Source organism: Dipodomys spectabilis, unplaced genomic scaffold (genome assembly GCF_019054845.1).
Source record: "Dipodomys spectabilis isolate Male_0828 unplaced genomic scaffold, ASM1905484v1 ptg000363l, whole genome shotgun sequence".
NCBI classification, from domain to species: domain Eukaryota; kingdom Metazoa; phylum Chordata; class Mammalia; order Rodentia; family Heteromyidae; genus Dipodomys; species Dipodomys spectabilis.
In genome coordinates, this window is record NW_024871040.1 from 3,760,360 (window position 1) to 3,775,091 (window position 14,732).

Here is a 14,732-nt window from a genome sequence, read left to right on the forward strand (position 1 = left end):
ACATGGATTGTGAGCCTACATCTCACAAATACTGACTACGTGAGGTGGCTCCCATTGGTACAAACTAAGTCTGGGATGGACCCAGACTATGCATGCTGGGCAGGCAATTCAGGGCTACATAGGCCCAGAGAAGATCAGGTTAGCCTGCCTAAGCATGAGGTTGCAGCCCTGTGGGATCTCTTTGCTTTCTGCCCTATGAACAGAAGTGATACTAAATGCAAGTAGCTGGGAACATGCCCCAGCAGCCAACATAGGCACATGTGCATAGAATTGGGCCGGGAAAGTTAATGCTGCTCAATGTCAACATTATCTACCACAACAAAACTGTTCCTCCTGCAGTGGACACTGAACACATTATGAGCATATATCCATATCTACTGTGGACATGAAGACAACAGTCCATACTTAGACCCTGCTGTGGTAGCAGGATCTAACTGGCCTCAGGCCTCTCCTTGGGTATAAAAAGCACTGCAAGGGGTGCTGGGAAGGTGGCTCAGTGGTAGAGTGCTTGCCTTGCATGTACAAAGCCCTGGGTTCGATTCCTCAGCACCATATAAGCAGAAAAAGCCAGAAGTAGCGCCATGGCTCGAGTGGTAGAGTGCTAGCCCTCAAGCTGAAGAATTCAGGGGCAGCGCCCAGGCCCAGAGTTCAGGCCCTACAACCAACAGAAAAAAAAAAAAAAAAAGTACTGCAAGTCTAGGAAGGTGGCTTAGTGGTAGAGTGCTTGCCTTGCATGCATGAAGCCCTGGGTTCGATTCCTCAGTACCACATACACAGAAAAAGCCAGAAGTGGTGCTGTGGTTCAAGTTGTAGAGTGCTAGCCTTGAGCAAAAAAAGCTCAGGGACAGTGCCTAGGCCCTGAGTTCAAACCCCAGGACTGGGGAAAAAAAAGAAGAAGAAGAAGAAAAGGAGGAGGAGATGGTGGTGGTGGAGTAGGAGGAGGAAGAGGCCTTGTTCCAAGGATCCCTGACTCCTCTCCAGCTCCACACCCCATGGGCAGCCCATGGGAAACAGAGCTCTGGCAACCCAGATGGGCATAAGGGTAAGTTTTGGCAGACAGGGAGAGGCTGAGTGGAACATGTCTTACTTACCATTGGAAGTCCTATGGTAGTGCCTGATGCCCTCTGGTGGCCATACTCAGCTCCTGACTGCTTTATTAGAGGCTGACAGCCCCTCATTAGAAATAGGGACAGGTTTTGCCTCAGTGGAGAAAGAAGGACAGGGGCTCCCTTCGAGGGTATCTGCCAGCTCTCTGGCATTACCTTCCCAACAAACCGAAATAGCCTAAGATATGCAGACTAGTTATTTGGCTGGGACAGCCCAAGAAGATTCAGGATCCCATATCCTAATTCTGGGGCTCACTGTCTTGAGGGAAGCCTAAGAAGAAAAAAAGAGCTGGGTGCCGGTGGCTCATGCCTATAATCCTAGCTATCAGGAGGCTGAGATCTGAGGATCACGGTTCAAAGCCAGCCCAGGAAGGAAAGTCTGTGAGACTCTTATCTCCAATAAACCACTAGAAAACTGGAAGTGGTGCTGTGGTTCAAGCGGTAGAGCACTCGCCTTAAGCTGAAGAGCTGAGGGATATGGGGGGAGGGGAGAGGCTGGGAAGGGAGGTGAAGGGTAAACAAAGGAGGAGGCTGCAATGCTTGGTAAGAAATGTATGCATTATCCTGCCCATGTAATTGTAACCCCTCTGTACAGTATGTTCTCAAATAAAATAAAATTAAAAAAAAAAAAAAAGAGCTGAGGGATAGTGCCCAAGCCCAAAGTTCAAGCCCCACGACCAAGAAAAAAAAAAGGAAAGAAGGAAAGAAGGAAAGAAAGAAGGGAAGGGGGAGGGAGGGAGAGAGGGAGGGAAGGAAGAAGAAAGAGAGAGAAAGTAAGAAAGAAAGAAAGAAAGAAAGAAGGAAGAAAGGAAGGAAGGAAGGAAATGCATTCTACATTCTCACTCAACAAGAGCCACTGCCAAGCAGTCTTGAGAATGGCTTATGACCTACTTGGGTACCTGGGGATCTCCCCCACTTCCTAGCCACTAGGCTCTTTAGGAAGAATGCATCCTGAACCCCACCTGAGCTATGACCCCTTTTCCTTGTGCTTTGGCTAGGTAAGGAACAAGATAGACATGAGGACTGGACAGCTCCAGCACATCTAGTGCCTGTTTTGGTGCCCCTAGTTCCAACTGGCTCTGCAGGGGATTTCCTTGTTCCTGCCTGTCTCAAACTTGTGTTGTGGGTCCCTATCCCAGTCCTTTCTGTCTCTTGGAGTGAAACCAATTAATCCTGAATCTTAGGGCAGCACAAACAGGGGTAGGACTTCAGCCCTGCCCTAAGGAAAGCTAAGAAATGTAAAGGGTGTCTGGGACCAGAAAGGGGCTCCCTCTGGAGAGGATACTAGGTGAACACAGGGAGCCAAGCAGCCCAGATATGGTAGGGGGCAAGGGCAGCATCTCTGACTTAGCAGGACTTAGCAGGACAAATGGTTAGACCAGGAGGGGTAATATTCGACTTCCACTTTTTCTGTTCATGTAGTATTAAGAAATTGAACCCAGAGCTTTTTCTGTTTATGTGGTATTGAGAAGTTGAACCCAGAGCTTCATCCCTGCTAGGCAAACACTACCATCAAGCCACATTCCCAGCCTCTCCTTTTTGTCATTTCTAAATACATGTGAATCTAGAGGGAAGAAAGACCCAGAGTCTTCGGTTCCATGTTCACTCTGACACATGACACACGATATAAAAATGGTTTTCGCTGTCAGCCTGTCCCTGACGCCTATAATTCTAACTACTCAGGCGGCTGAGAACTAAGGATTGCAGTTCGAATTCAACCTGGGAAGGAAAGTCTGTGAGACTCTTATCTCCAATTAACCACCAAAAAAAAAAAAAAAGCTGAAAGGAGCTGTGGCTCAAGTGATAGAGCTTTAGCTTTCAACGGAAAAGGTAAAGGACAGTGCCTAAGCCCTGAGTTCAAGCCCTGATCTGAGTTTAAGCCCCAGTATTAGCATACAAAAGCGGGGGGGGGGGGCAAGTTTTATGTGCACTAATTATTTTTAAATTAAAAATAGGAAAGGCTCTGGCTCAAAGCAACTCCTTCTCTGGCTAAGTACCAGTGACCAAAAGCTTATGTAGGGATGAGGTGGGGAGGAGCCCAGACCTCAACACTAGACTGGCATCCCCAGGGAATCTCCGCGTTGATCCCGGAGGCAGTAGGAGCAGCAGTAGTGCTGGAATATCCCTTCAGCATGGCCATGCCACCGCGTTTTCCCGCGGCGTGTCGATCTAGTTAAAGTTCCCCGGCCTCGCCAACCCTCTGGCCCTAGGAAAGTTTCCGTGGCCGCCGGGCCCCGTCTTCCAGACTCCGTGGTCGTGCGGAGGCGAGCCGGCTGCCGAGCTGGGTGGCGCTCAGCTGGGGGCTCGGGGTGCGGGGCGTCCCGGCCAGGTCCCGCACGGCCTCGAGGCCGAGCACAAAGGAAACCGCCCCAGCTGACCCCGGGTCTCCAAGGCCGCCGTGTCGGTGAGGCGCGCCGCACGGGTGGGGCTGGAGAGGGCCTCTACCGCCCAGCTCCCAGCTCCCGACCCCCGCTCAGACCCCGACTCGGAACCCAAGACTCAGTCCCTCCCCTCCCGCGCCACACCACACAGAACCCTACCCCGCCCAGCCCCGGTCACCGCCCCCGCCCCAACCCCAGCTTCGTCCCAGGTTTTCAACCCCCTACGCAGGCCTTGGCCCAGGACCCCGCCCACCGGGCGAAGCTTACCTGGAGCGCTGCGTGGGCGGCTCCGCAGAGCGGCCTCCGCCCCCAAACGGGCGTCCGCAGGTCCCTCCCCCGCGGGGAGCGACGTCCCCCAGGCTGGGCGCGGTGCAGGTCTGGGTCACCGGGGCCGCAACTTGAGTCGGTGCGAGGGCGGCCCCGCCCTTCTTCGCTCCCCAGCCCAGCGTGCAGCCTGAGGGCCAGCCCTCCCCGCCCCTAGCGCACGCCCCTAGCGCGGCCCGTGCGCAAAGCCAGCTTGGCCGGCTTCGCAGCCCTCTGCCCCGCCCCAGACAGCCGCAAATTTTCCTATTGGTTGAGAGAACCTATGCATCCCGGCAACCGGTACCGATTGGGTGGATGCGCAGAACAGGCGCCTTGCTACTGGGCCGTTGGAATGTCAGTCTCAGCCGACGACCGGTCCCCTCGCGGAGAGGACGCGGCCCGGGCACCTGCCTGGAAAACTGCAGCAGCTGTCGTGGCTAAGGGTTCGGGGCTGCCCCCTCCTGGCGGCCTTCGGAGGGTGTGCCCGGACCGTCGTGCCCCAAACGGGGACTGGCGCGGCCCGCAACCTAACCCAGAGTCGGGCTGCGTTGTTTCCATCACCATCCCACTTCGCCGGTATCCTCCACCTCCTGCTGTTTGCCGGGAACAGCGCGTCGAACCTTTCTATGGGCATTTAATTGTATTCCTCACAAAACCCGCTGGGAAAGAATTCTGCTGCTGTCCCCGTTTTACAGTTGGAAAACTGAGTTCTGGAGGGTCTCACATGGTTTAAGCTTAAATCCAGTTATCTACCACTCTGGGATCTGGGGACTCTCATGGTCTAATTTTTCCAGGGTCCCTAAAGCTGGAGCAAGATAGCAAGGCTCAGATGGAGTAGCCCTACAGTGTTTCCAAAGGCTGGAACCATTTATCCTCCTCCCCCCCCCCTCCCAACAGCCCTTATATATAAAGACCCCTTGGGTCATTCTTTACTCTACAGGGCCTCCATGGGGTTCCTCTTTCTAACTTCCACATGGCAAGAGGCAGTTGATACAGTTCTCTGCTGAGGTAAGACACCCCATCCCGCTGTGTGTGTGTGTGTGTGTGTGTGTGTGTGTGTCTGTGTGTGTTGGTCCTTGGCTTGAATTCAGAGCCTTTGCACTGTCCCTGTACCGCAGCTCCACTTCTGCTTTGTTTGGTCCTTAAATAGAGATGAGTTCTTTGGACTTTCTGGCTGGGGATGGCTTTGAACCTCCCTCCTTAGATCTCAGCCTTGTGAGTAGCTAGGGTTACAGGCCTGAGCCATTGGTGCCTGGCCCTAGCGTGTGTGTGCTTGAATTCAGGACTTGGGCTCTGTCCCTTAGCTTTTTTGCCCAAAGCTGGTGCTGTACCACTTTGGCTACACCTCTACTTCTGGCTTTTTGCTGGTTGATTGGAGACAAGAGTCTCTTGGAACAGGGCGCTGGTGGCTCACACCTGTAATCTTAGCTACTCAGGAGACAGATCTGAGGATCACAGTTCAAATCCATCGGGGCAGGAAAGTCTGTGAGACTTTTATCTCCAATTGACCATCAAAAACTGGAAGTGGTGCTGTGGGTCAAAGAGGTAGAGTGCTAGCCTTGAGCAAAAAGAATTCAGGGACAGCTCCAAGGCCTTATGTTCAAGCCCCACCCACAACTGACAAAAAGAAAAAAAAAATTAAGTATCTTGGACTTTTCTGCCTAGGGCTGGCTTCAAACTTTCATCTTCAAGTCTCAGACTGCTGAGTAACTAGAATTATAGGTGTGAGCCATTACAGCTTACCTCTAGTGTCTTATTTTTCTCTTTCCTACCTGCAATTATGGAGAAACACTGTAGGGCTCTACCCATTTGAGCTTAGCACTGGTAGTATTTCCATCTCTGTAGTGGCAAGGGGCACACATAGATGTATGTGCCCACTTAACTTTGGGGTGTTAGGGCAACAGGCTCTATCCAGTGGGGATCATGTTGAGGGAAGTGCTTAGTCTAAATTTTCTTGCCCCAAGCACACTTGGAGATGAACAATTCCATTGTTCTCTGCATTTCTAAGACCACCAGGGAAATCAAACAGCCCACAGGGAGTTTCATAGATGGTAGGGGACAGATCAGGATCCAATTTCATCCAGCTAAGTAGAAAGTCCGGTGTGTTCATCTAAGATAGTTACTTGGTCAGAACAAAGAAAATGAAATGGTCTGGAACAAGAATTCCCTACAGGTACCAACTATAAGGTCCATCTATGTCCTGGCAGTCATGGCCAATCGATCCCAGAAGCTTTTCAGAGCCAAAGCAGTCACTACTAATCTATTGGCATTGCCACTTGAAAGGAAATCCATTTGGAATCCTGGCATGAGGCTACTGTTTGCAGCTCTGGGATAGCATCCTTTCCTAGCAAACAGGTGTCACCACAAACAAGGATGCTCTCATTCTGTGGAGAAGCACCAAGGGAGACATTTTGACTTGGATATTCCCTTTCCTTTATATAGGAGTGGATTTATTAAGTTCAACTGTCCCTATGCATCTATCTTTATGATATCAGACCCTCGTTTTCCTGGGGCCCTTCTTGTGGTTCAACACCACTTCCTCCCACACTTGCTGATCGTAGCAAGAGGGCCTGGGTAGGTCTCTACTGAAGGTTAACAAAAGGGAGATTCAGCCTCCCCTTCATCCCCTCCTCTAGTTTCCAAAGACTTGTCTTTGAGCCGGATCATCAGCTTCATAGAGAGGATCAGGGCAGAGCCAGCTCAAATAAGTCTCAGGGCTGCTACCTGGCAGTCTGCCCATCAGACTACAGGCAGAGATCAGAAACAAACCAGACAGGGCCAGTAGCCAGGTAGCCTGCCTGCCTCTCATTTTTTCCAACCAGCTGCTAGTCAGTTCTGTAGGAACCATATTGTAGAAAGCCATGGAGAAAAAGGTTGCTGAATGTCAAGAACAATCTTCTGACAGTTGCAGGTGTTTAGCAACTAAGAAGGTTGCCACAGGAAATAGTCAGTGCCTTAATGAGGAGATGTGCAAATGAGAAATGAGATGTCAATTAACTCCTTGCAGGGCTCAGGTACTCATGCTAAAAGTTACCATGTTGGGGCTGGGAGTGTCGCATAGCAGTAGAGAGCTTGTCTACCAAGTGCAAGGCCCTGGGTTCCATCCCCAGCACCACAAAGAAATATGAAACACTAATAAAGTTATTTTAAAAAGGGGTGGGTGTTAGCGAAATGAGCTCCTTTCTGATAGCTTAGTACACTTCTTTCCTCTCCATAGCTTAGCATGCTCCCCTTCCTAGGCAACACTTGGCCCATTTAATAAAGGCAGTAAATAATCAGCCTCCAACTCCCTTTACCTTGGGATGGTACTTCCCTGGGGCAGCTACCACCATATAAGGCAACAGGAGCTCCTTAGAGTGACTTTCAGGTCTGGGCAGCTGCAAGGCCCCTTATCTACTATTTGAACAGCAGCTATCAATCCTAGTCCACCATGATGAAGCCCCTGGCCCACATGTCCACACCAGGGTCTCTGCCTCCTCACCCCTTCCAGCCCCTCCTAAACATCCTAGGTTATATAGGTCACCCCAGACAATAGCTGGTGCTGCTTCTCACTTCTCCCTTATGAGAAGTGGTCTTGCTGGCCCCTTTCCTAGCTATAAACTTTTCTTTGTTCCCTGTACCTGGATGGTTGCATAGTTTTCTTGCAAAGTCCAAATAATCTAACAGTGGGGCTGGGACTGTGTCTTAGTGGTAGAGTGCTTGCCTAGACTGCATGAAGCCCTGGAAGCCCTAGGTTTGATTCCTAAGGACCACATAAACAGAAAAAGCCAGAAGTGGTGCTGTGGCCCAAGTGGTAGAGTGCTAGCCTTTAGCAAATGAAGCTCAGGGACAGTGCCCAGGCCCTGACTTCTAGCCCCAGGACTGGAAAACAAACAAACAAACAAAAAAGAACTTACCTTGTCATACTTTTTGTGTGTGTACCAGTACCAGAAATTGAGTAAACTTAGTCCAGGAGCCACATGTTGTATGTGACAGTGGAATTTTGTATGTGTGAGTGTGTGTGTGTGTGTATGTGTATATGCACACATGCATATGCTGGTATTAGGGCTTGAAGTCAAGCCCTCCTGCTTTTGCCTGACTTTTTTGCTTAAGGCTAGCACTCTACCACTTGAGCCATAGCTCTACTTCCAGCTTTTTACTGGTTAATTGGAGATAATATTCTCTGTGAAAGCCTGAAAATCCAGGTTATGAGACCCAAAAGGATTGGGAGTTTGGAAGGTCTTCTCCCAGAACACTGGGAGTTTCCTAGAATGGTCAGTCAGTCTTGGCTTACTGGCGATTCAGATTTCTACCCTGGGTGTGGGCTAACTCTTCCTTAAACTGTGTGGGATTCTGCGTATAGACTTAGGTTTATGCAAATTATAAGCTATTTACTGTTTAGCTCTCCTTCCCCAAATAAGAAAGTTATCTACCACTTGCATACAAAATATTGTCACACATTGAAGTTTGTACCTTACTTCCTTGCATAAGACCAGTAAAAACCTTGGTGATTGGAACCTTGGGATCTGTTGCTGGCGGAAGGCTACAGGTCCCCTGATACCCCAAACCCCAAACCGTCTGGTCTCCCTTATTGTCTTGCTCCTAGTCACTGCAGATTAAGGGGCATGCAGCAGGTTGCAACAAGTCTCATAGACTTTCTTGCCTGAACCTCAATTCTCAATCTTTCAGCCTTTTGAGTAGCTAGCATTATAGGCTTGAGCCACCAGTGCTGGGCTTTGTCAGTGAAATTCAAACCACTATCTAGCATGTTACTACATCCTTCTTTATGATTGACGGGGAATTCTGGCTAATTTGTGTCCTCTTCTGGGGGACATGAACTGGTGCTTTTGGGGCAAGCCATTGTGTATCCCGTTGCCCCATGCCTCAAGGCATGATCATTTATGCAAAGTCCCAGGCCCTGTTGCCCAACACCATTGCCTCTTTGGCCCTATGGACAACATGGTCTGGCTGCTCAGAGGGAGATCGCTGGCACTAGCCAGTGATTATGCTAACAAACTGAGTGGAAGAACAGCATGTCTGGCTAGGTCTGCCACCTGCTGGCCATGAGACTTGGGGGGTGTTTGTGAAGCAGGAAGGATAGAAGAGAAGAAATTATACTTTTGACAAAGTAAGAGCATACTCAGAAGTTAAAACCAGGAAGTCAATTGAAAAAAGCAGATTACTCACCCACTAAGCCTCCTTTTTTAATGTTAAGTTACAAAATTAGGAACCTTTGAGGGGCTATCTAAATCTACTTTTTCCTTTAAAATGTAGTAGGGGTGCTGGTAACTCACATCTGTAATCCTAGCTATTCAGGAGGCTGAGATTTGAAGACTGTGGGTTTTTGTTTTTTTTTGTCAGTCCTGGGGCCTGAACTCTGGGCCTGGGCTCTGTCCCTCAGCTCTTCAGCTCAAGGCTAGTGCTCTACCACTTGAGCCATAGCGTCACTTCTGGCCTCATGCATGCAAGACAAGCACGCTACCACTGAGCCATCTTCCCAGCCCCAAGGACTGTGGTATGAAGCCAGCCCAGGCCAGAAAGTCTGTGAGACTCAAATCTCCAATAAACTATCATAAAGCCAGAAGTGTAGCAGTGGTTCAAGTGATAGAGTGCTAGCCTTGAATAAAAGGTCAGGGACAGAACTCAGGCCCTGAGTTCAAGCCCTAGAACCATTAGACACACACACACACACACAACGGAAGCTACTAAAATCACACACACATTCACACACATGAAGTTACTAAAAGGAGAGACTATCTAAATCTTCTTTCTTCTTTGAAATGATAAAAATCTGGAGGCTGAGAATGTGGCTTAGTGGTAGAGTGCTTGCCTAACATGCATGAAGCCCTGGAAGCCCTGGATTTGAGTCCTCAGTACCACATAAATAGAAAAGGCTGGAAGTGGTGCTGTGGCTCAAGTGGTAGAGTGCTAGCCTTGAGCAAAAGCTCAGGGACAGTGCCCAGGTCCTGAGTTCAAGCCCCATTACTGGCGCCAAAAGCAAATAGTAAAAATGAAGTGTTGTAGGGGTGGAGTTTACCTGCCTTTTCGGTTTACTTCCTTGTTTTAACTTCTGAGTCTGCCCCTTATAATTGCTTAAAATAATATAATTTCCCTGTCTCCTCATCTATTTATCCTCCGTCACTGATGCTGGGATGTAGGGATGTCAAGAGAGTCGTGGCTGCAGTGGGGAGAGGGTCAGCAAAAGCAAAAGGATGGATATCAGGACTGTAGATGGCCAGATCCAGAGGTTGGAATTTGGTTGACAAAAGAGGGGGAGGCCAGGACTGAGGGGGCGCCGGTCTGAGCTTCCCTGTAACCTTCCCAGAAGGGCAACAGGGTAGGCTGGTAACAGTGTCAGCGAGGGCACGGTTTCAGGGGCTACTGCGATCCTCGGAGGAGAACCTGCGCACTGAGGAGCAGCGGAGGCCCGGAAACCAGGGGGGTCACGAGGAGCCCCGACGCCCGCTCATCCCAGACTTGGCGCAGCCTTGGGGGCGGGGCACCGGGTGGGCTGCGGAAACTGAGCGACCGCGTCAACAGCCAACATAGTTAAAGCCTGAAGCACACAGTCCCGCCTCTCTTACCCCAGCCCAATGGCAACTGTTCTGGCTGAGGACGGGGCGGGGCCTGGGTTTGCTGCTGCGGCGCGCGGGCGCGGCACCCGGAAGTCGGCGGCGGCGGAGGCGGTGAGTGTGCGGCGGGTGGCTGGGGCTGGTGGACTCCGCTCCTGGTGGGGCCGGCCCGAGCTTGGGGGTGCTGGGATCCGAGGCGCGGTTGAATCTAGGCTTATCGAGGGTTGGGTGGTTCGCATTCTCTCGTCCTGCCTCAGTTTCCCCTTTCCAAGGTGTAGAATGGGATTCGAACGGCCTGGCTCGGGTCTGTCGGGCACGAGGAGACCAGTATGACTCCGGCCAACGAAAGCATCCCAGGCGGCATTGGAAGGCTTTTTCTATGATCCCTGCTTGGATAGGGTGCGGGCTTCACGGGTAGGCTTGAGAAGACTCCTTGCGGGGAGGCTGAGAGTTGTTGGAGCCAGGAGCTGCGTGGTCATTGTAGGGTGGTGGGCTTCGGCCTCGTCCAGCATCAAGTACTGCACAAGAGCCGAGTCACGATGCCCCCTCCTTCTGGCCTCCTTGGGGGGCAGCAGGCTAATAACTGCTGTACCTCTGAGTGGGCAGCAAGTGCTGGGTCATTGCTGTACTTGTATGAGAAATTTCCTGGAGCGACTTGATATTCAGATCCCCATCGCCAAACGGGGAGGCATCCAGTGTGGGCAGGGCAAGGGCTGCCCTCAGACCAGATAGCCTGGCCTCACAGCAGGGTTCTGTAATAGCCTGGGCTTTACCTGTAGCATAGGGCTGTGGCTAGGACCCGTTGGCCTGTCCCCAGCACCTGTCCTGTGCATCCTGTCTTTCTCCTAGGCCATAGCTTTATAGTGAGCCTTCTGTCCTGTACAAATCCTAAACCTCAGGTTCCCTTCCTCTGGAGAAACAGGCCTATTTTGCTGCTCTGGAACCTGCTGTTTTGCCATCACTGGGCTTTCATGAGGTAGAAATGATGGCTGCTAAAACAGACAGCTGGATGGCATTCTAGAGCAACTATTTCTTAGCTCCCAACCTCTTTGCTTGAGAGAACTCAGGCTAAGGAGCAGGGGCTGATACCAAGATTGTTAAGTGCTAAAGCTGGCTCTCAGTGCTTTTGCTCTTCCTGGGTCCCCTCTGATGAGCCATCTTGCATCAGGTGACCTGTTACGTGGGGCCAGCTAGTGAAGTTGGCTATTGGTGATTTGCCACAGCAAAACCTCTGTCCCTTCCTAAGGATACCAGTTACACAGCTGGGCTGGGTGGGAATCTCTTTGAGGACCCTCTATCATGGATCCCCAGTTTGTTCTCTTGGACTATAGACACCTCAGTTAGAGCCTCTGCTTGCTCTGGTGTGTGATGACCTAGCATTTCCCTGCACAGAGGTGATTGGTGATCCTCTGCCCAAGTTGCCCAGCCCCTGCAATTTCATTGATGTCTTTACTTATGCATCATTGCACACGCTAAGGTTCATGATGGGTATATTCACATGCAGTGTTATGGGGTGGCTCTCATGCCTGCTGTGTGTGTGCATGTGTGCATATGTGTATGCTGGTTCTGGGGCTTGAAATCAGGGCCTGGTCTGTCCCTTAGTTTTTTTCATGTAAGGCTGGTGCTCTAGCACTTGAGCTGCAACCTGTTTTTCTGACTTTTTGGTGGTTAATTGGAGATAAGAGTGTCACTGTTTTGCTTGGGCTGGCTCTGTATCACAATTCTCTGAGCTCAGCCTTCTAAGAAGCTAGAATTTCAGTTGTGAGCCACTGATGCTGGGTGGCTGTACCAGAAGGTGAATTCTGCAGGCACCCTGATGTCTGCCCATGGGTACTACTGCAGAGAATGTATGAAGAGAGGGGCTTAGGAGAGAAATGATGCTAGACTGGAGGTTAGCTCGAGGTCACCTAGGCGTGGCCCACACTTGTCATTGACACTACAGATGGGTAAGAACTAATGTGTCAATCATCATATAATAGTAGTACATCAGTCTAACACTTGTTTGTCTAGACCACTGGAGTTGGCAATAGGATCTGGGAACAAGGTCACCCCAAAGCAACTGAACTGACCTTTGAGGCTGTTACTTCAGGTTTTCTCTCCCTCTTTTCTCTCAACTTTGTTTTTAGATTGCAAAAATAATATATACAACTTAAAAAAAAATGCCCTCTGTATCCCAGCTGCTGCCCCCCTCAGGGTATATCAGCAACATCTACATCATGCTAACTTAAATGCTTGCCTTTTTCTTCCTTGGCAGGTTTGTTTAGAATGCCTTAATTTTTATTTTTATTTTTTGGGTGCCAGTCCTCTGGCTTGAACTCAAGGCCTAGGCAATATCCCTTAGTTTTTTTTTTTTTTTTTCAGGGCCTAGGCAATGTCCCTTGTTTTTTTTTTTTTGCTTAAGGCTGGAGCTCTACCACTACCACTTGAGCCACAGGTCTACTTCTGGATTTTTGTTGTTGTTGTTGGTCATAAGACTTAAACTCAGGTTCTGGGCACTATTCCTGAGCTTTTTTTTTGTCGGTTGCGGGGTTTGAACTCTAGGCCTGGGCACTGTCCCTGAGCTCTTCAGCTCAAGGCTAGTGCTCTACCATTGGAACTACAGCACCATTTCCGGCCTTTTCTATTTATATGGTGCTGAGGAATCGAACCCAGGGCCTCATGCATGCAGGTCAGGCACTCTACTGCTGAGCCACCTTCCCAAACCCTATTCCTGAGCTCTTTTGCGCAAGGCTAATAATACTCATCACTTTTAGCCACAGCTCTACTTCCAGTTTTCTGGTGGTTAATTGGAGATGAGTTTTCCTGCCTTATAAACCATGATTCTCAGATTTCAGTCTCCTGTAGCTAGGTTTACAGGTGTGAGCCACCTCCACTTGGCCATTTCTGGATTTTGGTGGTCCATGAGACATGGATTTTTCTTTTTCTTTTTTTGGCCAGTCCTGGGGCTTGAAATCAGAGCCTGGGCTCTGTTCCTGAGCTTCTTTGGCTCAAGGCACCACTTTTGGCTTTTTTTGTTTATGTGGTACTGAGGAATCAAACCCAGGGCTTCATTCATAAGAGGCTTCATGCATTCTGCCACTAAGCCACCTTCCCAGCCCAGACATGGACTTTTCTAGCTGGCTAGCTTCAAACCTCAATCTTCAGATCTCAGCCCGCTGAGTAGCTGGCAGGAGTCATTGGCTCCTAGCCTCTTGTTTTTACACACCAGGAGCAGCAGCAGGGACCACCTTGAGGCTGGCCTGTTTCTTGCTGTGGGGAAGCCAGGCATTTCTACCAGGAGGAGCCTGAGATGTAAAGGCTGTCATACGTCTAGACTTTCCATGCCCACCATCTGTGCAGTTCCTTTGAACTATGAAAGGACAATGACAACCTAGTGTGAGGCTGAATTAATGTCCTCAAAACAATGTGAAGATCAGAAAAGAGAATATCACGGTAGAAAGTTTGTCATGGTGAAATGCCATGTAATAGCTAAGATGAGAAAGTGTAGCTTGCTTGGCTTTTGCTGCTGATAGGGGGAGGGCAGGGCATTGGAGTGGGATTGGCCAAGGATTTCCAGACGTCAGGGTTTTCTCAGCCAAGGCCCTAGGAACAGTGACACTGTGTTCCCATGTGTGTTTACCACCTCTGCTGGCAGCTGCCAGAGCCCACATCACATCTTATCACGTGTCTGTGTCTGTCCTGTTTTGCTAAAAGAGCAGCTCTGCCCCCAGGGGCCACCACCACAATATAGCAGCTGTAGAAGGTGGGGCAAAGTGGGGTTGAGTGCCTGGCTGCTCAGCTCTGCCTCATTGCTCTCTGGGAACCTGAGGAACCTTGTCGCTCTGCCAGCCTCTGCAGACTGTTGAGCTGGCTGGCTTTAAAAACATATTCCCACTCGTGGACAGTACAGCGCATAATTAAGTGGGTCAGCAGACTGTAGGGCTCAGATAACTTGTCTAGAGCCACTGTACATACAAGCTGTTAGACCATCCTGCCCTGGAGCGCTACTTTTCCATGTCTAGGTCCCTTGGCCCTGTGTCTCAGTAGAAATACGTCCCTGCACTGTCATTCCTGCACTGTGATTTTGCACTTTCTTTCTTTGGCCCACATGCTCAGTTTGCCTTTGTAGTTGACCAAGAGAAGTATCCTTATGTCACCATAGGAGGGACCCAGGGTAGTTGTTGAACTGTGCTTAGCCCTGAACCAGGGTGTTTTGCATGGATCTGATCTGTCCTGTCATTTGAGTGTGGGCAGCCCACTCAGGCTCTCCCTGCCTTCTTGTTCTTTACCTCCTTCATCTATATCAGTGGGGGGCTTGAGCCACTTCCTGGTTTTCTGGTGGTTAATTGGAGATAAGAGTCTCACAGACATTTCTGCTTGGGCTGGCTTTGAACTGTGATCCTCAGATCTCA

At 50.1% G+C, this 14,732-nt stretch overlaps 2 protein-coding genes across 7 annotated transcripts in view; one reads left to right on the forward strand and one right to left on the reverse strand.

Annotated features, from left to right (window-relative positions):
* The window catches only part of Arvcf (ARVCF delta catenin family member), a 60,325-nt gene extending 56,446 nt beyond the window's left edge, over window positions 1–3,879 (reverse strand). For all 6 annotated transcript variants that reach the window (XR_006145226.1, XM_042666210.1, XM_042666211.1 and 3 more), the window contains exon 1: window positions 3,755–3,879. The gene's annotated coding sequence lies outside the window, so the exon portion shown is untranslated. The remainder of the gene's footprint in view (window positions 1–3,754) is intronic.
* A 6,534-nt stretch (window positions 3,880–10,413) lies between these two features.
* Window positions 10,414–14,732, forward strand: part of Tango2 (transport and golgi organization 2 homolog) — a 39,132-nt gene continuing 34,813 nt past the window's right edge. The window contains exon 1 of the mRNA XM_042666279.1: window positions 10,414–10,455. The gene's annotated coding sequence lies outside the window, so the exon portion shown is untranslated. The remainder of the gene's footprint in view (window positions 10,456–14,732) is intronic.